This window comes from Ambystoma mexicanum, chromosome 5p (genome assembly GCF_040938575.1).
Source record: "Ambystoma mexicanum isolate Mex_15411 chromosome 5p, UKY_AmexF1_1, whole genome shotgun sequence".
Taxonomy (NCBI): Eukaryota; Metazoa; Chordata; class Amphibia; order Caudata; family Ambystomatidae; genus Ambystoma; species Ambystoma mexicanum.
The window spans coordinates 323,366,105-323,388,768 of NC_090930.1; the positions used below are offsets into that span (position 1 = coordinate 323,366,105).

The 22,664-nt window shown below is 45.9% G+C and overlaps 1 long non-coding RNA gene across 1 annotated transcript in view; it reads left to right on the forward strand.

The window, feature by feature from the left end:
* The window catches only part of LOC138481645 (uncharacterized), a 306,558-nt gene that overhangs the window by 212,213 nt on the left and 71,681 nt on the right, over window positions 1–22,664 (forward strand). The gene's annotated exons all lie outside the window — the stretch shown is intronic.

Sequence of the window (22,664 nt, forward strand, 5' to 3'; positions counted from 1 at the left end):
AGTCTTGTTTTTGCATCACTCATAAAATCTGTTTCAACAGCAATTTTTTGACTGAAGAATCTATTGCTTTGGACTCTTTGTTTCACTGTATTTGTTGTCCAGTTACATATTCAATTTGAACAGGATATTTACCATTCGCTTAGGGCTGTGCAATCATTTAGAGGTGACATTTTTCAAGTATTTGTATCTATTAGCAGATTTTGAGGTGACTGCTGGTCCCTCTTTCATGTAGCAACCCAATCTTATTTGGTTTGTAAGGGTCGCATTGACTTTAGTTTGTCGTTTCAAATTTAGATCTAACCCAGCGCCTTACCACACCGGCACACCTCAACTTTGTTTTTCAGTTTTCCTTTTCCCTAGTGGGCTGTCATTTCAATGTTGGTCTGTTGTGAGGTTACCCAACATTGTCCACAACAATGCCCACAACACATGCAACAAAGTTCCCAACCACTGTAACCTGTACCCCACTGAGTGCCATGCAGCAAATGCAAATAAGAACTCCCAAGCCTCTCATCACCATGTGTCCCCGCACCCATGGAGTCAGAGCCACACACCTTTGGCAAATACAACTCAATTACACCACATGGTGACACCTTGCCCACCCAAAACAGAGAGGTGATGGCTGGCTGGAAGGTTTCAAATCATCAATATTAACCTCTGGCATTACTCTGGGCAACCCTCCAGACCATTGTTCTTCACCTGCCAAGCCATTACAGAAGGGGAATGACCATATGCAAATCAGGCTTTGTCCTAACTCAAAAGGGGTCATCCAGCCCAAACTAATAGGTCACACCCCTTCTGCACGAAACCACAAGCATCCCCAGACATGTTTCAGCCTTGTTTGGCCTCATCAGTGAGGCGTAACATGGGTCTTTAGGCCCAGAAGGCACGGGACCCACGTCTGGGCATACCCGACAACTTGGGGTGACTATAGCAAAACAAAGAGGAGAGAGCTAGAAGGTTTTGAATCAATATTAATCTCTGGCATTACTCTGAGCAACCCTCCAGACCATTGTTCTTCACCTGCCAAGCCATTACAGAAGGGGAATGACCATATGCAAATCAGGCTTTGTCCTAACCCAAAAGGGGTCATCCAGCCCAAACTGCTATGTCACACCCCTTCTGCACGAGACCACAAGCATCCCCAGACATGTTTCAGCCTTGTTGGGCCTCATCAGTGAGGTGTAACTTGGGTCTTTAGGCCCAGAAGGCACAGGATCCACGTCTGGGCATACCCGACAACTTGGGGTGACTATAGCAAAACAAAGAGGTGAGAGCTAGAAGGATTAGAATCAATCTTAACCTCTGGCATTACTCTGGGCAACCCTCCAGACCATCGTTTCTCACCTGCTAAGCCATTACAGAACACACTGATCCGCCTGAGTGAGAATGACACTGAGAGGACTCCCAAATAAATATCACTGAGGGATTGGAAACCGAGGATCCCCTAAGCACTCCCAATGCCACAAAATGGTATCCCCTGATTAACGTGGCATTAGGACAGTGTGGTAAACATTGTCAGGGGAGCCGATGATGGAAATTCCAGGATGTTGGAATGCAAACATCTCATTGATTGCAGTGAAGACAGGATCTGGCACAAAGCAACTGGTCAAAGAGGCAGCAGTCATACAGGAAGGCAAGGCAGAGAGGCAACTGGCATAAAAGAAAAAAATCAGATAAGAGGAAGGAATGAGAAAAGGAGGCCAGGTAGACTGCCACACAAAAGGGGGTAGGGAACAGGCAAAAGGAATGCAAGGCAGAGTGCACAGGGACTGGACTTAATGGGGACCAATGTGCTGGGAACTGAAGGGGGCATTAGGATGCACTGAGCAACAGTCAACAGGCCGCGAAATATCTGCCGTGCATGTAACATGTTCCCATGCCAAAGAGCACCAGGCCAATGGCACGTGCCTCGTGTCTGTGGTGAATATGGCATCCTCCAAATTACCCCCATTGGTGTGCTCAGTGTGGATTTGTCTCTGGACACCACCCCCAGAAGCGGCCGAAGTGCATCCTCTGTCTCAGCTCTTCCTATCTACTTCTCAGACCAGTCTCTCCTCTTGTTTCCTGTACCATCCTCCTCCCTTCTTCAAACACCTTTTTCTGACGTGATCTATGCAATTTTAACTCATCACTGTTCTATGACACTTGCATAAACTCACTTCCCTCTAGCCACATCCACCCTTTCTTCTTCTCTTGTTTCTAGCTTGGACCAACTCTATCCTCCCTCCTCTTTTCACCCCGCTCGCAAACCTGCCCAACCTTTGCTTTCTCCTCAGCTCGCAGCTATGTGCCTTCTTCTCTGTCGCCTCGAAAGGCGCTGCCGCAAAGATCGTTCTCTGGCTAATCAGTCTACCTACTTTGGCATACCCTATATGACAATTGCCTCAAATTTGCTAAACGCACTTACTTCTCCGATCTTCTTAACAGCCAGCCCACACATCCTCGCTGTATTTTTCAAACTTTGACTCACCTTCTCTCTTCTCCTACACCAGATCCTTCCACTATATCATCCCCAACTGCTTCAGATCTTGCCAAATTCTTCTCCTCTAAGGTTCACTCTCTACATCAGGACATTTTATCTTCTTCTTCATTTAACCCTTCTTCTTCCCAGTACCCTCTACCACTGTCTCTAAATTCACCCTTGTATCTTACTCTGACGTAACCCTTCTTCGGGCTAAAACTCAGCCTACCGCTGCTCCCAGCGACCCTCTTCCCTCATTAATCATTCCTAAAGTCTATCCACTTCTGGTATCTTTCCTCACCTCCTCCTTCAATATCTGCCTCGCTAACTCAACATTTCCATCGGCTTTTAAACATGTGACCATCATACTTATTCTCAAGAAACCTACAGCAAATCCTTCTCTTGTCTCTAACGTTCATCCTATTTCTCTTCCTATCTAAGCTTCTCGAACATATTGTCCATTCACAAATGTCATCTTTTGTTTCTGAAATATCTCTCCTTCCCCCCACTTAGTCTGGCTTCCGTCCCCGCCACTCCACTGAAACCGCCTTGACCTCTGTACTTAACTCTCTTCTTACTGCTCGCTACTTGAAACACTCTTATGTTCTTATTCTTCTTGACCTCTCTGCTGCTTTCGACACGGTGGACCACTCTTTGCTTCTTGACTCTCTCTCCTCATTTGATTTTCGTGGTACTGTCCTATCCTGGTTTTCTTCTTATCTATTTAACTGTATGTTTGCCGTATCCTGGGGTGGCAAAATCTCTCCTCCTCTCACTCTCAATCACAGAGTCCCACTAGGGTCTGTTCTTGGTCCTTTTCTTTTTTCTTTATAGACCTCCTTTCTTGCCCCTGTTATCTCTTCCTTCGGAGTGTCACATCACTTCTATGCGGATGACACTCAGCTCTTTCTTATCTTTCACACTTGACATCCATTCCACTCTTTCTTCTTGCCTTCATCCTATTAAGTCATGGATGACTTCTCATTTTCTCATCTTAAACACCGGAAAGACCAAAGTTCTTTTCTTTCCTGCTAATGTTCTTCCACCTCCGTCTCCTCCTCCCTTTATCCTCTTTCCTCCCTCAAATCTGTTGATTTCCCCTACTGCTCGCAATCTCAGTCTTTACCTTGACTCTAATTTTTCTTTCACCCATCATATCTCACTCACCTCTCGCGCCTGTCGTTTTCACCTCTACAATATTCGTAAAATTCGCCCTGTTCTTACTTTTCATGCCACTAAGCTCCTGGTTTCTTCACTAATCTTTTCTCGGCTTTTCTATTATTCTGTTCTACTTTTTGGTCTTCCTTGCTCTCGCCTAGCCCCTCTTAGATCAATCTATCATTCTGCCATTCACTCATTCAGTTTACTTTCCTATCGTGACTCAATATCCTCTTCTCTTGACTTTCTTGGATGGTTTTCCTTTCATTCTCAGCTCAAATTCAATTTCCTCTGTCTAGTATTCAAATCTCTTTATGGTCTTGCTCCCGATTATCTTGTTTCTCTTCTCTCATTCTATTCTCCTCCTCTGCCTCTCCTCTCTGCTGAACTCTTCCTACCTACTGTTCCTCCTGCCCCTGGTGCACAATCTTGCTTTCAATCTTTTCAACTGCTTGCCCCTCTTCACTGGAATCTCCTTCCTCTGTCTCTCTGGTCTATAACCTCCTACTCTCTGTTTCGCTCTTCCTTAAAAAGTCACTTACTTCAGTCACCTGTCTGATTGTTACTGGCTGATCTTGAACACAATTGTTTATGCTGATTTTATTGTACTGCTGATTGTTCTTTGTGAAGCGCTTTGGTAAAAAGCGCTATATAAAATATAATGAAATACAAATACAAAATACAAACAGTGGACTTCCAGTGTGGGCAGACATGACATGAACAGCTGGGGTAACGGGAAGCTGTGCAGCAGGCAACACACATGCAATAACTGCAAGCAATCACACACTAGACTCCCATCACCATGTGTCCCAACACCCATGCAGCTGGATGGACAATCCTCATGACAACACACCAATAAACACCCTACATTGACAGCCACCCTCACAACAATACCCCCGCAACCAGTGCCCCCCCCCAGATTAACATGTAAAAACAGCAAGCATACTACCACCAGTCAACCAACATCATGTATACCCGCACCCATGAAGCCAGACCTGCTCACATCAGTACAAGGAAATGAAAAATACAACCCACACAGTGCCAGACTCATTGCCACCAAAAATACCACAACCGTGAGTGCATTTAACTTATCTGCACAAGGTACCCACCTGCCTGGGATCCACAGCATCCAACCTGAAACAACATTCTGAATTTGCAAAGACATGCATTGCATCAATGTAAAGACATTGGACAGCCATGGCAACACCTGTACTGAACAAGGAAATAGCCATGGACCATCCAGTGTCACCATCTGGAAGTACAACAAACCAAGCTTCCTCAACTGTCAACATACCACCAGCAAAACTCACCAACCGATAAATCACTGGCAGCGAAGGAAACAGATTACTAGCACAGCACGACATGCACCCTGGTAACAGGCGTCAGTCCCGCCGGGTTGTGGCCACAAGTGGGGACATTGTTTGCAGGCATTCAAGTACTGCACACCCACTGTCAGGTGTCACGTGTGCCTTTGGGTCATCCACGGATGCAGGGGAGGAAAAGTAAATCAAGTGAGGAGAAGATGGTCTTGGGAGTGGAAGTACAAGTGTGGTAGCTGATAAGAAAGAAGACAGAGGGCAAGAGTGAGACAGGACACTGATTGATGAATGTATAGCAGTGGAGTGTAGAGAGAGAGTGCTGGGGACATCACGGTACAAGGAGGAGACTGGCTGGTGTGGAGCTGAGGAGAGACATGTAGAGCCTTACAGTGGCTGTGGGCAGTGAGAAGGTGGGCAAGAAAGGAAGACAGACACAGAAACACATGAACAAAAACCAGCATGGTCAGAGAGCATAGAAGCCACATAGATGGAAACCTGGCACATGTCAGTGGTGTCGAAGAAGAAAAGTGGGCGATGCAGAAGGGCATACTGAAAAAATAAATCAGCAGCTTCAACTCACGGAAACAACATGCAAAAATCACCTTGCCATTGAAACCTAAAAGAGACCCATGTCCACAACTTCCCTGAAAATAAGTGCTTCCAACCACATGCCCATACACTGCAACAACCCCACCTCCCCCTGTAGGACACCACTGTAATTGGACACGAGGACAATATGCAGCTGTACAATCACCTTCCAACAGAATACACACCCTTGAAGTGCCTGTCCCAGTAAGTGTGCGTGGATCATATGGTACACTGGCAACACCTACAGTGACAACAGGTGAACAGAAGTTGGCAGAGTGGACGATGCACCACATGCAGGTGGGTGAACACACATCTGCACTGACACTTACCATGACTCAAACCTAACACCCCCAGTAAGAAAAGTTGTGAGAATGCATGCAAATATTGAGGTGACGACTAATACAGATATAACATGAGAGACTGTGCTCATACTTAGCTGCCTTGATCGATTTGGTCATCACCTCCACCGGAAACTGTACCTCCACGTTTGTGAAAGGATGACCAGTGCCTGGAAGAGGGTATGGGGAGTAGGGAGGCAAAAGGGTGCAGGGCAGACATCCAATTAGTGCAGTCACTGGACGAATCAGTATCACTGCAACAACACGGGACATGGCATGTCACCAGCCATAGTACCAAATTATGTCTAGAGCACATGTGTGGAAAATGTCCATCAACCCATTGTTACCTGCACATGCCATACTCTTGTGCCCAAGGGAACCATGGCAGGTGATCCCTCCCCCCTGTGCATGGCTGCATCTCCAGTAATGCACTCATCAATTGATTGAGAGGGCAACAGCACATCTCTCAAGCCAAAACAAAATAAATATTTGTCCATCTTGGAATGGGGGAAAAAACATATGCCTCCATCATGGACAGTGGTATTAAACATCAAGAATAAATGGCCCTTCCCCATCAAGGGGTCATGGAAAACAAAAATCAGACCACACAGGTCAGGTTACAAAAAGTGAACAGTAAAAAATGAAAATGAAAAAAGAAATGCCTCCATGGGCTCATGGACACCATGGCAACAGTGGTTGAGGAGGCATGGGTGTGTTGGGCCCCCCATCCTGCGATTGATCTGCAGGTGGTTGTGGTGATGGATCCAAGGCCTGGTCTTCATCGGCCAGAGCCAGTCGTGACACTAAAGCATTCACCAGCATCCCAATGGCGGTGAGGTCACAATACGCTTCCTCATGAATAGCTACAGAGTCTGTATGCGAGCTCACTCATGATGCATCGGGTTCCTGGGACAGTGTCTGCCTCAGGGCATCCATCTTCTCATGGCTGAGGGTTCCTTGTGGCTGAGAGTTCCTCATGCAGTGCAGTCCTCAAGCTCTCCATCTGACAGTGATTCGTTCTGCGAGATGCCAACATCTCATGCCTCAGGAACTTTCTCTGTGCCCTAATATCTGCGTGCATGGACTCCTGCAGACACCTCAGATTAGCCTGTCAGCCCTTGATGTTGTCCTCCACGCCCAGTCTGTGAGAGCGGCGTGAGGACAGCATGATCTGCAGCCGTTGCACATCCCAGCACATCCCGGCCTCTTCAGAAGAATCTGAAGATTTGAGCCAAACGAAAAATTTGCTGCAATCTTTTCCGCGCGCGGTAAGCGCGATTGCATAGAAACCATAAGGAGTTGAGTTCTGGAAGGCTTAGGATGTTAGCTTCAAGTAGACACTTAAATTTCGTTTCTAGCATAAACAGTGAAGAAGTTATGAAGGTTTTTGTGGAGGCCGTTTTTTTCAGAAAGAGGCAAAATTGCAAAACAAGAATGTGCTTTTAAAATCACAAACAAAGTTTCTTTATACTAGCGGTAGACTGTGAAGATGCAAACTACACGACAGCACAGCCACCAGCCCAGGATATCTCTGGTTGGTTTTGCCTGCCTTGACGCTCGCCTTTCTTCAGAAAATATATATCAGCGCAACGATGATTTTAACACTACTATTACAAAAGGACTATAGGATAAGCGAAAGAGTTCAGGCAACACAAAAATAATTTCTAACAATGCAGTCTGGATATAAGAGAGGATGGGTTTGGATAGGGATGACTTATGGAGAATACATATGCTAGTGACAATCATACGCTATGGATACTCACTACCAATGTTTCGACCGAACCGTCAGGGATTAAGGTCAGTCAAGATTTCTGGACAGGAATTCTGCTAGGCACACCAGACTGGACTCAAGGCGCTCTGCTCTGCAATCAGTAAGGCGGTATGGACACTGCACGGTGGGACTGGACTGGATCTCACGAGCTCTGGTTCTGGTTCACAGCTATCTGGTCACAGCACAGCTCTACTGGGTTGGATCTTTGAATTCTGGCAATAATTCTTAGCAGGAAAGCAGCTACAGCACAACCAGGCGGTTCTTTGGTTCCCCTTAGAGGTCTGGGGTAAAATCTGGTTTCTGGATTTTGAAAGGCCAAGCTGAGAATGTTTCAGCTTTGGAAATGGGCCTTTCTGCTTTCAAAGTTTCTGGAGTCTGGAGTCTGGAATATGGATTTCTCTTGCAAAGTGCTCCATCACCAATCGGTTGGTGGGTGAATGTGTGTGTGTCTAGGTCATAAACTGTCTCTATTTATGTGTTTCCTAAAGGGGTGGGAATGCTGAATTATCCTAGGAACACCCCCTAGGTATTCCATTGGCTAGGGTCTTTCCTCTCCCTTGATTGGAGAAGACAACAGAGTGTCATCATGACAATATGGTTTAAGTTGCAGGAGAAACCTCCCCTTTGTTTTTGCATATGAAATCTACTTTTCATATGATACCTATTTACAATTTTACAAACTTGATAGCAATAGCATAGCTATGTCACATAGTTTGTGGAGCAAGTATTCATCCAAGCCCCGTTGCTGTGAGAGCTTGGGCCTGGATTTGTCAACATTTTCACACTTTTGTCCAGGACACAATTGTCTGATTTGTCCACAATTGTATACATATGTGCGCATGATATTGGGGCATAATCATATGAAGTTTCATACTTCTGACATCAATACAATTGCTACAAAACCCAACTGTTCACAACACCTTCTTAGAACATCACACAGAGTTCTGAGTCCTTTTAAAACGTGCCCCAAAAAATTCACATTAACAATACTGTAATTTTACAATTTTTAAAAATTCGCACAGTGCTTTGTCAGTCCTTTTCAAAAATATACTTTCTGTGCTTTGAGAATCAACAAAAATGTCTGTTCCCACCCCCAAAGTTTCTGGTGGCTCAAGAGCAATCTCCGCCTTCTTTCTCTGGCAGGGGCTACTGTGGACACTTGCAATCTGCATATCCTTTCAGCCAAGGAAGTCATTTGTCTCTCCCAGGAGCAGCAGCCCAAATCTCCTCCCCTCTTCATCAACACCTGAATGTGATTTCCTGGCTTTTGGTGGGAAGCAGGAGAGGTGCCTTTTGTTGGGGCAAGCTGGGGAATTTGCTTAGTAGTTTTTGGCATCAGGTTACTTTAAAACTCACTTTGTTAATTTTTTCTTTGATAAAAATAAATCTACAATTTTAAAACAGGCAAACAGAACTCTCCTTCCATTCTCTAAAACATAGAGATTAAATAGTTGCAATAGTTTTAACTGCACAAGTTTGAGCTTCTAATGCAATTACTGACCGCTGTCATACAGGCAGCCGGTGCTACTGCGCCCATATTTTGACCGATTTTCACAGGCAAGCACACTTTTTAATGTGGATATTCTGATAGATTCTGCTTTTCCTGACATTGTGTGCTCATATTGATTCCTTAAATGAAGTGGTGGGTAACACCCAGCAAGGATGTTGGATGTTTTCTGTTGTTTTGAACCATTATTTTGTATTTTCAGGGATCAAGAAAAAAAGGATTTCAGAGCAATTTCTGGGTTTCCTTGCAATAAACCACTGCCTTTCATGCAGTTTCCATTTTTCCTTGGTTGGCAGCCCAGTGACAGGTTTCAGCAGTGTGGTCTCCTGTTCCACCACTGACACAGGCAAAGTAGATTGGCGGCGATCTTTTCCAGTTTCAAAACACAATTTTCATAGGTTTTGGCATGCATAGGACTTGGAGCGTGGGATACTGGATGGTGGGTCAAAGGTGGATGCAGAGATTTGCGTAAAGGTTGATCTATGGCTAGGTTGTTGGTTTGCATGGGGGCGTGTTGTGGGAGTTCCTCGCGCAGCTCGGTTTTCTTTGCGGGTCGGCTAGCTTTGCGATTTGGATTCCATGAAGACCCCACATTGGAAACGTTGCGCATAGGGCCACGCAAAATCGATTTCGGCATGGGAACTTTGCGGTATCCGTGCAAACTTTTCTGTGAATTGGGCCCTGAGTCTACAAATCGCTTTGTGAAAGCACATCACTACAGCCAAAATTTGTTTAAATTACTTTGGTTTTAGTTCCATGAAGTTCAACAATTATATATTTAAATTCACATATTACTGTTTCAGTCTGATATTTAGGTTGCACCAAGAAAAGAAAAAAATATATCAAAGGGACTTATCTTCTCAACAAGGTGAGCAATGTGTTTGAACACAATGTGTTTCAACAGCTCGCATTTTACAATAGGGCACATAAATCTGTTTTCAAAGTGACATTTGATCCATTTCCTTTCATAATTGCACTCTTTAGCAGGTACAATGTTGCCTTTTTTGTTCTAGCATTGAAGCAAAATCAAGAGTAATGCTGTAGCACTTAAACATGAAGATGGACGTGAACATAGGAGGTGCAAAGGACAAAATAATGGAGGAAAGAGGAAAGCTGAGAGACAGAATAGCGAAATGTTCCTGCTTGAAGCGATGAAACTGGACTAGCCATTCGATGCAAAGTACTACCAAGGAAAGTGGGTGTGGTGTAACCCGGAAGGAGCGTGCAGTTATATGGAATGGACCTTTGATGATCATGTGAATTACTTTGGACTCCTCTGAGGAATAACGAAGATATCGCAGCCAAGAGCTAAAATATTAACATATTGGGATGTGGTCGACAGGTCGACCAGAGGGGGGACTAAGAGTGGGTACCAACCCTCTTCCCCCCAAAGTTCATGACGAGGCAAAAAGCCAGAAAATGCTTGCAGCCAACCATCTTATTTTGGATGAATCCCGAGTGTACCAATGATTAACAAGTACACTGGAAGGTACCCTCTAAGCCAGCCATACAGAGCGAATCCTGTGCACATCTTCACTGGTATAGGAGAAGAAACAGAGATCGTGGATGGTGATACCCTTTAGGACAGTCTCGACCAAGCACCAAGAAGCCATGATACTGACGTCATTAGTGACACCATGACATAGCAACGTTAGACATGAAACACATGTACAGCCCGCACTGCATCACACAAACACACACTTGTATACATGAAGAACATGAGCGCACAGTTCTATAGCTAGAGGACAGAGATATATAAATACTGTCATTGCTTTTATTATTTTTACTCTAGCCAGATGCAGTAATGCAGAACCACAAGGCACAAGAGTTCCTGAGCAAGCATGCTGATGCTTAAAGCGAATAATCACCTTGACATGGTTGTATATGCAACCTGATCGGAACACATACAGCCAGCCCATAGAGAACGTAGGATAAAATGCACAATGTAAAAACTGCATAAGGATTAGGAAAATTACAGCAGGCCTCAAGCCACCGAACATGAGATATGAGACAAGCCGAGCTGACTCAGGATGCACTGGGAGCAAGATGTGCAAGAAAAGCTCACAGCCAAGGTCAGAGATACAAGGAAACATTCCGATCTCCAGATGAAAAAGGTACCAGCTGCAGAGAAACAGAATAAATCCTCATAAATGGGAGTGGTAGAGCTTAAATTTGCGGTCTCTAAATACTTGATGCAGCCAGACGTGACAATGGACAGTCATCAACAGTGAGAAAGGAGAGCTGAACCCATCAAGACAGATGCAGACAGCAACAAGTGTTGCAAACCTAAGGAATGTTTCTCATAGGCAAAGGTGGTGCACACAAGTTACAACAGAGGCACATAATCGTGCATATCACCTTGAAGAGGTGCACAGTTAGCTGAGAACTCAATCGAGTGCCATGCCTGGGGGCATCAGCTCCAACCAGTCACAGCTTAGAATCCCGGGGGTGGATGGCAAGGGGCAATAACCAATGATAAGCCCACTACTCTGCAACAATGTAATAGATAGTTTCTTGGGGATGGAACAGGCCAGCCACCTGACATGTGAGAACCAATAAAATAACATCTATTGGGGACTGTATGGGTTATAGAATGCTCGATACCCATTCCCTCATGCTGATATGTTTTTGTTGGAAGAGCCCAGGAGGTGACGTAATATCACAACAAAACTGGGGAGCACGCATTGTAATTTTGAGATGTACTAGAATCTTCCTGTGTTCTTGTAATGACCCCTGTGGTTTTATTTTGCAGTTGACTCAGCCCTCCATTTGTTATGGGAGGGTGTTGGGCCCTCGAAGTCCACGGACCCCAGCAATGCTCTGGCATACAGGGGAGCTCATGGTTGGCTGTGCCAACCCAGCACAAAGCCGTGTCCTCTGCCTCAGAACCGGAGAGGCTGAGAGGCTGCAGGACCCTTGCATATTTCGAGAAAGAAAGGGAACACGTACCCGTGGAAAGAATGTCAGCAGCCAGCTTGGAGAATATCATGGCCGAAGTCAGCGAGGAGTCCAGGCAGACCAGGAAGGGGAAGTGGCAGCTTTGGGAGACGTGGTACCCGAGCAGCTCCAGCAGACCATGGAGTGTAAGTATTGACCCAGTATTGATCCAGTCACACAGCAACTGTGGGTGCGAGGGAGTCTATCTAGTATTGTCTAGTACTGTCGAGTATCATCAAAGTGTTGTTAAGCATCATTAACTTTAGTAGGGACAGGAGCTGAGGTAGATGTCACTATTTGTGGTTAGGGCACATTTGAGTTTACAGGTAAACGGTTCTGGTGAACATCCTAGACTATTGACTCGAAAGCACGGATGAAAGAATTATGTAAATAATGGTTTCCTGTGAGTTGGGCTTTGTAGCTCAGGTCATGGATGATGGTATCCCAGTTAGGTTTAGCAAGGGAGCTGACCGAGATTGCGGAAGGTGATTTGACTGGTTAAGCCTCAGGAAAAGGTGTATTATTTGATAAGTATTGCAGCAAGTACAGGTCGAACACAAGAGAATAGTTGTATACTCTGCCTGGAGGCAGGAACACAGCTGTGGGGTTCGTTTTGGGGTTTTGTGTATTTTGGGGTAACAGGCTATAACAGTGTGCACATGATATTTGAATGTTGAACACTATCTTGTTTAACAAAATGGTCCGGCGCCCTGTAGGTTTGTTCATAGGACATGGATAGCATGAAGCAGTGAGGAGCTAGCATTGGAAAAATTGAGCTTGTCGTGCACAAGATTTTGGGTATGCCTGGGGAGGCAGCGAGTTTGTAAAGAGGCAGTACGCGAAGCACACGTGACTAGTTGTGGAGCCAGAGACGCTTGTATTAAATTCATAACATTGTGATTATATTGTGTTCCTCCCTTAACAGCGGACAGTCGAAAGCGTCAATTTGAGGTCAGGTAAATGCAAGAGCAATGTATCAAGGGAAGTGCACGGGTGACACTCCACTACAGCACATGTGTAAGACACTCCCATCCTCCAAGAATAAAATATGCAAGTATAGCATAGAATGCTCTAAAAGCACAGAAAGGGAGCTAACTAAACCATGGCCACCTTGCAGAAGTTTCTCCAAAGATGCGCAACAGTCACTTCTGACTCACATACAAGGGGAAGAAGCTAGCAAACCGCATGGCTATATTTGAGCTTTGACGGATGTTCCAAGAGGGTGAGGGGGTCACAGCAAGGTATTAGTGGATGCTGAGCCCGCAGGAGGAGCAGAGACCACGGCCCCACCCTCCGCTCCCCCACACATGCCTCCGAGCTTGGTGTCCGATGACACCAACAATGAGCAGGGGATCTACCCATTATGAGAATTAAGAGCAGCAGAGGGGTATTCCAATCCGACATATAAACCACCACCCTACATTAGGGAAGAGGGGCAAAGAGGTGCAGAGCAATTAACCACTGAGAGAGTAACTAACAGTGAGGTGCAGAAGGGCACGAAGGAGGGGCTAGGGACCATGGCAACAAACAAGTGGTGAGGGGGATAGATTTGTCTGAAGTTGGAAGGGAAGGCAGATGGAGAGCCAGAGGAGCAAGGGAAGGTCTGAAGGGAAGCAGCAAGGCTTTGGATTGGGCTGAGAGAATGGAGGAAACAGACAGAAAGGAGAAGGAAAGAGAAGAGGGGTTGGAAAGAGAGGATAGGTAGAGGAAAAGAGAGGAAGAGAAGGAGCAGATGCAGAGAGAAAGAGAAGAGACTCGCAAGTTGAGTGAGAGGGAACAAAGAAAGTTTCAGGTGGACAGATTGGCATGGGAATGCGCATGCAAGGAGGAGGATGAGCGAGCGATAAGGCCTGTAAAGACGCAGTGGACAGTGGGTCGGGGAAATGACAGAGCTGGAGGGGGCGGATGAGCAGAACCAGACATCACTACCATACAGAGTAGGAGTACCATGAAACAGAACAGAACAAGTCTAGGAGCATGGGGGAGAGGAAGCAGGTACGACTTGCGAGATATCAACATTAGCTTGAAACCCAACACAGACACGACAACTAGAAGGCTGAGCTTCGTAGATGACTTTTGCAGTAACATGAGCTTGGGATCCAACAATGAAGGTAAAACAGTGGGGATGAGAGGGGGGAGCTACATAGACACCAATCCACGGGAACGGCAGAAGCCAAGCGGGTGACATGGGAGAGAGGGACCGGTGTAGGGGTGAAAGGAGGCAGCATGGAAGAATGGGTACCACAGTTGATGGACGACTTATGTAACATCAATGATGTAGCACCATATGTAGAGAGGGTTAGAGACCTCCCAGGATGAAGTAAGGTGGAAACAGCTAGTATGCTCAAGAGAAAGGTTAACAGGGGAACATGATGACAGTGTCCGAATACCCATAACAGAAATGATAGATGTATGCACTGGCATTGGAGACACAGACAGACAGGTTAGGCTGACCAGAAGCATGCATGGGGAGGTAGGATTTACACAGATGTTGTTACTTGAAAAGGGAGGGTGGTGACCTCAGTATTGTCCAGGACAAAGAAGCAATTAGTCTCGAGAAATCATTGAATAACATTGACTATAAGGTTATGAATGCTGAGCCCAGCATGACCAATGGCAACCAACTGGATTGGGTGGTTACACAAAACCTGGCCACAAGAGATATTAAAACAACACCATGCATTTGGTCAGACCATAGTAAAATAACGTTCATGGTTACCCTAACTTATCCAAAGGAAATGGAGGCCAATGTGCCCAATAACATGCCTTACTGCAACTACAAAAAAATTGAAAGGTGTCATTTAGAGCAATGTACAAACAAAATTGAGTACAAATATAAGGCTGGGGATTCATATGACACCCTTATGACATGCCTGATCTACCATACCAAGAAGTCGGTTGACCAGAAGGCACTGTTACTTCCTAAGTTAATTAGACCCAATACTAAACATCAAAGGTGGTTTAACTCTGAACTTGTTGGGCTGAAGGAGAAAAGGAGAAGAGAAAACAGTTGGAGAAAAAAACATCGTTATCCAACAAGGATTACTGGAGGGAAAGTGAGCAAGATTATAAGAACGTCATTACAGAAACAAAGAAAAAACACTTTAATGAGCAGATTTCGACCGCTGCCAATGTGTCTAGCAAACTGTTTCACATATTGAAATCTATTGAGAATCCCGGTTTACTTACACCGCCATATGTGCCATCACAGAATGAGTGTGATAATACCCAGATTGCCTTTTCCAATAAGATATAGAATGCCAGGGAGTTAAAAAGGAACACACTAGCTATCAGGGATAGTTACAACCTACCCATCGAGATCAATGTCAACAGCGGTGTATCCTTTAGTTTTAAAGAGATATCCACAGAGGACATGGTGAAAGTGGTATCTGCAAAGAAGCCCACCTCACGTGCAGAGAACATCCTGCCACCCAGAATAATTCTGGAGCACATTGACATCCTCATGCCCATCCTTACGAAAAATAATAAACGCATCCTTTTGTGACCAAGTTGTTCCCAGCAGTATAAAAAAAAGTCACCATTACACCTTTGGTCAAAAAGCCCAACATTGAACCAAGAGACCCAAGCAACTTAAGGCCCATAACCAATTACAATTTCATACTGATAGTTATGGACAAAGTAGCCATGTCACAACTACAGGCACACGTCGAAGTCTTTGAGTCATTACACCACCAGCAATCAGGATTTCACACTGTTCATAGTACTGAGACCGCTATGATCGATCTTCAGACAAAAATGCTGACCATAATGGACAAGGGGAACACAGGCCTCCTCATCCTTCTCGCAGGGACGTCAATTGGGGGTCGCCAGAGGTCGAAAGTGCGACCACTGCCGTTTCCCCAGCAACCTCTGGCATAATTCTGCGACCTCTGGCCTGGCCTGGAGCTTGCATGTTTTTATAAATAGTTTGCTACAAACTATTTATAAAAAAAACGAGCAAGCTCCTGATGCCGCCGACCCCATGCCTGGCCAGAGGAAGCAGAGAGCAGCGCGGCGGGCCCAGATGAGGTTTGGTTGCTAAGCAAGCATACCTCAAGTAGTAGACCTGAAGGCACCGGCGCAGTGCACCAGTGCCTTCAGGTCTATTACTCGAGCTATGGTTGCTTAGCAAACGGGCCCGGGGACTGAAGCAGCAGCCAGGACCCCCAAACCCAGAGGACAGGTGCAAAATCAACACGCTGCTGCTATTCTCCCATCAAGAGGGACTGGTGTACACTGGCTCGCCTGGTACTGGGAGAACGTCAGGATTGAGAAGAGGAGCCTCTGGGATGTGGCACAAGTGAATGATAACCAAAGCCATGTGGTATGTGGTATCGTTCCTCCCAGGCCAGTCCTCGCATGGCATCTTGTCCAGAGACAGAAAGGGGCTGTAACTGCCCATCGCGGCTGTGAAAAAAAGACTGGATCTAGGCATCTACCCCGAGGACAAATTTAACCTTGCAGAATTCACGCTCAAGCTGAAACCAGGTGAGACGCTGCACTTTGTGGACGCTTTTCTGTGGAGAGGGACTTTATTCACACCCTCCAGTGCCAACAGTGCCGGGGAAGCACCGTCATCACCAAATGGGAGGACGGCGAAGGGTTAACGCTGCTTGGCAAAGGGACCCTCCATTGCGGGCATGAGGGGACGAGAAGGATGCTTGCCTCCTCCTGCCTGATCGAGAAGTCAGCCACTGAGGGCCTCCTGGCAGGGGTGTTCCCGCTGCTGGAGCCGAAGTGTTCACCCAATAACACAGCACTCTGCAGCTTCAGCCTGGCTGATGTCAGTGTTCAAGCCACAGGCGTCTGCTCAAGTTACTTCTCATTCATAGAAGGAGAAGCAGAAGCATGTGTAAGTAAATTGTTTTACATTTCTCGACCACCTCTTCAATGCCTCATCTGGATATTTTGGGGTAATGAGCCAGCATGGCTTCAAAAGTTTGCGTATGGGGACTCGGTGTGAAGGGCATTTTCTGGTGCTAGAGTTTATTTTGGCAGTGCAAGCCTGCAAAGACGAGGGGTTAGGTATGGGTTGTGCAAGCATTCCGCCGAAGTCATGTTTCTCTGCCAATAAAATCTTGGTGCTGAATTTCAAAGAGTTGGGCCTTGGTCACACCTAGGGTGGCTGGTTGCAAAGTGCAACGAGGAAGATGAGTCTGTTAACAGCCCAATATCATTTTTACTGCACATGCATGCTAAAGAGGACAGTATCACTTGCATTTTGCAAAGGTGCCCTATGTGTACAGACTCCCGCCAACTCAGCTGCATTCTTCTTCCTCAAAGGGATGTAATTGTGGGTTTAATTGGACAGAGTTTTACATTCTGCCTCCTGACATGGCCCTGAACCGCAGAAGATCGCCCCACCCACTTGTCTGCTGAACTAGCAGCAGCTTCCACCTACCCCAAGAGGCCTCTGCCTCTGCTGCAGCAGTGATGACCCTTGAACTCTTGGAGTGGCTAAAACACAAAAAGAGTCAATGGAGCCGCTTCGCACTTCAGTCAATGCAGAACCATTCTAGGAGGGAACCCCTTTGTTTGGTAAAGCGGACCTTACTCATATGGAAAGCGTGTTCCACATTTTTCAACCTGACCAGCAAATTATAGAAAATATGTTACAGGTTTGAGGGGGGTGGATGTGGGTCTTACATTGACAGCGGAACCACAGTTCTTCTGTTAGGTTCTGTGCTTCACGTTGCAACAGGCTTCTGCAACAGGCGCAGCAACCCTGTTAGCTGTCTTACTCGCATGGGATCTTGTGACCGCGGGGCTAGAAGCATAGCCCTGTTGGAGACACTTTAACTCCATGGTCAGAATAACAGGGAGTGTAGTTTTGATTTCCTTTATCTTCTTTGACTGTTTTTTATTTGTATACATTTTTTTCTGATTGCTGCTTGTTGTGACAACATCTGTTTTTTTTAGTGTTGCTCCATTTTAGGAAAAATGTCTATTAGTCCAGTCCTTTATTCACACAGACCACACCTCCATTAAAGGTTGCTTATTTGTTGGGGTTGTTAGTAGGTTGTGCCAGACAATTCTTTGGGCCCTGCCCTGGCTATTGTTCTCTATGGTACCTGCTGAAGCACTGATGTATACAAACTTGCTTACTATTCCCAAACCGTTCCTGATGTACTCTGCCCCTATAGGCCATGGGATCGTGACCCTGCCAGACCAACATCATGATTTGAGCTTGTTGGCTGGCACAAGGGCCCATGCGCAGTGTGAGTGGCCGCCACAAAGCATGCAGGGTGGGCTTTGTGCTGCAAAGGCGTGGCCTTGCTGTGCAAGGGCTGCAATGGGGAGTAGGTGCCCTGCACCCGTATCAGGGCACCGTCGTCCGCTATTCCTTTATAGCACTGGTCAGCAGAAGATGCTGAGACCTACCACTGTTTTACTGCATAGGTGTATCTGATATATCAGTCTGGTCAGTTTTGGGAAAAGAACAAAGTTACCTTGCCAGTCCTCCACCTAATGGCCCGTTACAGTACCATCTGCCACTTTGGTGCAAAGGGGGGGTTATGTCCTTTAACACACATATGCATATCCAGTTCGCACCCTCTTCACTTGCCTCCTAAACTGACGGGAAGGAGCAGGCTGTGTAGTCCAGGGGATAGTTGCAGTGTGGTGTTGACCCTGGCTGCCTGTGCCATGGTAGGTGGGTGGCCCACTCACTCTATTAGGAATGTAAGACTCCTTCCATTGCCACTGGAGAACTGGGTTAGACACAGAGTGGTGCTTGCTTCCCTGGCAGCCAGTGTAGAGGCTTTAGGGCAGGGGGTTGAGTCCCACCATTAGTTTTACCACTTGCTTCATAGTCAAGGGCAGCATATTGTATCTCAATACTTTCTGCAGATTGCTTTCATAGCAAGCAATTTCAGAAGCACCCTAACCTGATGTTTACTTGTCGCTGTGGGTTAAGTGACTACTCAACCTTTCATCCTGCTTCGATTGATAAATGAGTACTGTTTGTGTGATATTGTATGTATAGTTGTTCTAAATGAAGTACTTAAGCTTAAGTACTATATATTAAAACATCATTATTGTTTTGCCTTGGACGTCTGCTTGCATTCACAGTGATTTGGTGATATGGGACAATATGCACTGATATTAACGATACATATGGTGATCCATTCTTGTATGAAATGTACATCAATTTACAGAGTTATCGTGACCATATTGTTGGTAGTGTACTAAGAAACAATGCTATGTGATGCCAATTCCTGTGATGTCACGCAGGGGTGTGGTCAAATTACACCACGTCCTGCGGTGTCACGTGGGGTGTGGTCAACTGACATCACTTCCTGTGATGTCATTTTTGGGGGCGTGGCATTGTGATGTCACTTCAGCGACCCCTGGCATTTTGATGAAATGACGTCCCTGCCCTCTCGATCTGAGTGCTGCATTTGATTTCTTAGACCACGATCTTCTTAAAAAGGCCTTAGAGAAAACAGCCAACTGCTCTAGGAGGCAATTGGCTGGATAACCCCTTTTATATCAAATAGGAAATCAAGAGTACATTGGGGTGATACATTCTCTTTTGAAGAATTGTCTGCAGAGTCCCCCAAGGAGCTAGCATGTCACCTTTACTCTTCAATCTCTATTTGAGCTTCCTGTGTCTAGTCCTTGACCATATCAACATCTTTTTCAACAACTTTGCTGACGACACTCAGCTAGTTGTGGAACTATGTGGGGACTATAAGAAGGACAGTGAAACCGTAAAAACCTTATACAACACAGTCAAATCCTGGATGGACCACAACTGGATGTGTCTGAACAGCAAGGAAACCGAGCTGATGGTATTCGGATCCCATCAAGCCAGGGCTAAACTTTCCTTGAACTACGAGTCCTTCCTGATAAAGGATACTCACATCCAGGTACTGAGCAAAGTTAAAACTCTTGGGATGATACTGAAAGCCTCCATGAGCGCTGACGCTCAAGCTCACTACATGAGCAAAAATTGCTCCTGTTATCTCAGATTGTTGAAAGCTATCAAACCCTATATGAGTCGGGATACCTGTGCCATTATAGCAAGAGTGACCATTTTATCACATCTGGAATATGGTAACACACTCTTACTGGGAGCCAAAAAACAATGTGTTGACAGATATCCGCACATCCAGAACAATGCTGTCAGAATAATTAAACAAAAATCCAAATCCGAGCGCATCAGCAGTTACAGAAGAGAATTAAACTGTTTGAGAGTAGAGGACAGAGTACAGTTCAAGGCTCTAATATTGGTACATAAATGTACATACGGTAAAGCGCCAGCATATCTTAAATCTAAGATCAATCTTTACTTACCTGGCCGAACTTTAAGATCAGCACCAGTAGGTACGGTTACAGTGACCATTGCACCTCATAAGCATTCCAACGGGTTGGGGCAAGCCTTCCGACAGTTGCAGCTCACAAATGGAATAAACTGCCAGTAAATCTGAGACTGGAACCAAAATACTTAATATTTCGCAAAAAAATGAAAACCCACGAGCTAGACAGTTCCTTGTTTCCTATGTGGTGTCACCACTAGTCTTGTGTGTTTGTTGTACGTCCCGTGTGTTGTAATGTGTTTATGTAAATGCGCCCTGATGCTCGTGAGCATTTGGCGCTATACAAATAAATAAATAAGCAGTGGGACAAAATAGTAGCCGTATTCTACCACTTATTGTGTCAGGTGTTACCAGAACCCGTTCAGAAACGGTTATGAAAGTTGGTAGGCATGGAAGCAAAATATTGTCCAGAAATACAGCTTACGATCGTTCATCATTGTAGACTATTGCAAGAGAAGCTAAAAAAGAAAGTAGAAGAAAGGAAGTTAGAGGAGGTGAAACTAGTGCAGAAAATACAATCAAAGAATGCCATGGAAGGGGTGGTGCTAACCAGCACGAGCACACAGGGGACACAGCAGCAGCAGTACAAAGCTGCCCATGGGAGGGAGGATTTGTGGGGCAGGGGAACATACAGCAAGGGTTCAGAGGAAGAGGGGGGCCATCGAGTGGACACGGGTACGCGCCACACATACATCACAACCAAGAGGGTTTCGGGGATATGGACCGCAGATACAGGAGGGCCAAGGGGATTATGAAGGGGGTTCCAAGGGCAAGGGAAGGAGCCACCACAGTATTGAACGTACGGGCAGATAGGACACATTTTGAGAGCTTGTAGAAGCATGGGGATGCAGCAGAATTGGGAAGCACAGTACCAGCAGACATATCAGGGGGACAACTATTACATGCAAGACTAGCACCAACAACAGCAAGGACAGATACAGAGCACACACTAGCAGGCACCACAGATGCAAGCACGCATACAGCCAATGCAAGCACCCATACCACAGCATTTACAAGCACCATAGATTTGAAGAGGCACACAGCAGTCGCCACAGATACAAGACAGCATCCAGCACAACAACGGCACAGTGTCACACATGGACTCCATGGCAACGGTCCCCATCAGAAAACTGGGAGGGGTCACCATGGTAGGGAACAACCCCTTTACAAAGAATGGGATGTCCTTATACTCTCAATAGGACAGCCCACAGATGGACTTGATGTGTTCCATCCTGTCGATCACACCCAACCCTGCGTAGGAACCTCGCATAGGGGTGGCAATAGGTGACAAAACGTTTCCCTTTCTTGTAGACACAGAGGCAACTAGATCCTGCCTTCGCGAAGGAGCATTTAGATTGTCAGGCGATGCCATGAATACTCAAGGATTCTCTGGGGGTCGGGAAGTGGTTCCTTTCACAGATGATATTTCTCTTCAATAGGGGAACATGACTTATCTCTGCCATTACAACCGACAGACACCCGTGAAGAGGTATGGGGAAATGTACCCCCTTATCCCCCTCCTACAAGATACATGACACGGAAGAAGGTCAGGAGACACCGCAATCGCCCATACTATTTCAGAAGAAGTGCCAGTGCTCCAATGATTGACAAGTATGTCGAGAGGTACTCCCACAGCCAGCCCTATAGGCCAGGTGCAGTACAAATCTACCCCAGAGTGGATGAGGAGCCCCAGGCTGCAACTAAAAACACCTCAATTGACAGTATTGATTCAAAGTGCCAAGAAGCCATGTTGCTGATGTCAATAGAGACACCACGACTTAGCAGCATTAGACATTCAGCACACGTGCCATCCACACTTTGGGACACAAACACGCACTCGAATGCACGAAGAACATGAGCATACCGTTCTATAGTTAGAGGACAGATACATAAACATACTGTCATTGCTTTTATTATTTTGCCATTAGCTAAACGCAGCAACGCAGTAAACACAAGAGGACCTGAACAGAGCTTGCAGGGGCTTTCATGCAAATAACCTTATGGATCTGCAGGAGCGCCTACAGGACCTGAAAGAACCAAGTGTGACTAACCTATGGAGAATGTAGAACAGTTTAAACACTTTAGAAGCCACATTATGCATACAAACACTACTGCAGGCCACAGGCCTCTAAGCAACAGCTGAGCTGGGCTGAATTCAGTCTGAACAGAGAGCAAACGTGTGGGACAGGACCCGCCGCTAAGACCACCAGATACGGATGACATTCCATTCCCTGAACGACTGTAGTCCCAGGTGCAGTAAA